We start from the raw sequence: 913 nt of genomic DNA on the forward strand, positions 1-913 counted from the left end.
AGTTGGGTCATTTTCTTTTTTTTTTTTTGTGACTAAACAAAAAAAAAAACAGAAAAACACAAAAGAAACAAAAAGAAAGAGAAAGGCCTCCTAAAAACCAATAGCTAAGTCCCTTTTTTTTTTGTCAATATCATGTAACGTGTCTTGATCCATCCTTGTAGCTCTTTTTTGTGTTTTCTTTTCCCATATTTTGGTGATAGCTTCATTTCTTGTTTCACTTGTAAAGTTTTCTTTCGTTTTTGGGATGGATTACATAGTAATTTTCTATTTTGTCAAATTTTTTTGGTTTTTTGTCCGGATTATATAGCAAGTTTGCAAAGGGCAAGGAACATTTGTCCAAAAACAAAAAGAGGGCAAGGAACAGAAAAATAAGAAAGAGAAAGGGTCTTTAAGCCCAAGAAAATCCAAATTGAGCTATTTTTATATGGGCCCAACTTGTGCAATTTGATGGCCCATGAAAAATAGAGAAAAGAAATTGTAAATAGCTAATCACCAACAAAACATATAATATATATTTTACCCAAAAAAAAACATTTTATATATATATAACTAATTTGAGTTGGTCTAATAGTTTATTCATTAATCTATTTAAATAAATATTAAGAGTTTGAATTCTAACTTATACATACATCAACCCATTAATCAACAACAAATTATTAAATAGAATTCTGATCCGTAATAAATTAGTCACAGTTTGAAGAATATTATGGACAACAACAAATATATATTTATTTTGCTAATGGTCCTAGTAGGCTGGTAGGAAGTTCAACTTAAAATGAGAATGCTATTAAGTTGTAGGGTTGTAGCATAAGCCATAAGATGATGTAGCTGACGCACATGATCATGCAGAATTCAGAAACATGTTTAACTAATCGGCTGCTATAATGGACAATTTATGCCGCCCCTCCCACAA

Source organism: Arachis duranensis, chromosome 5 (genome assembly GCF_000817695.3).
Source record: "Arachis duranensis cultivar V14167 chromosome 5, aradu.V14167.gnm2.J7QH, whole genome shotgun sequence".
NCBI classification, from domain to species: domain Eukaryota; kingdom Viridiplantae; phylum Streptophyta; class Magnoliopsida; order Fabales; family Fabaceae; genus Arachis; species Arachis duranensis.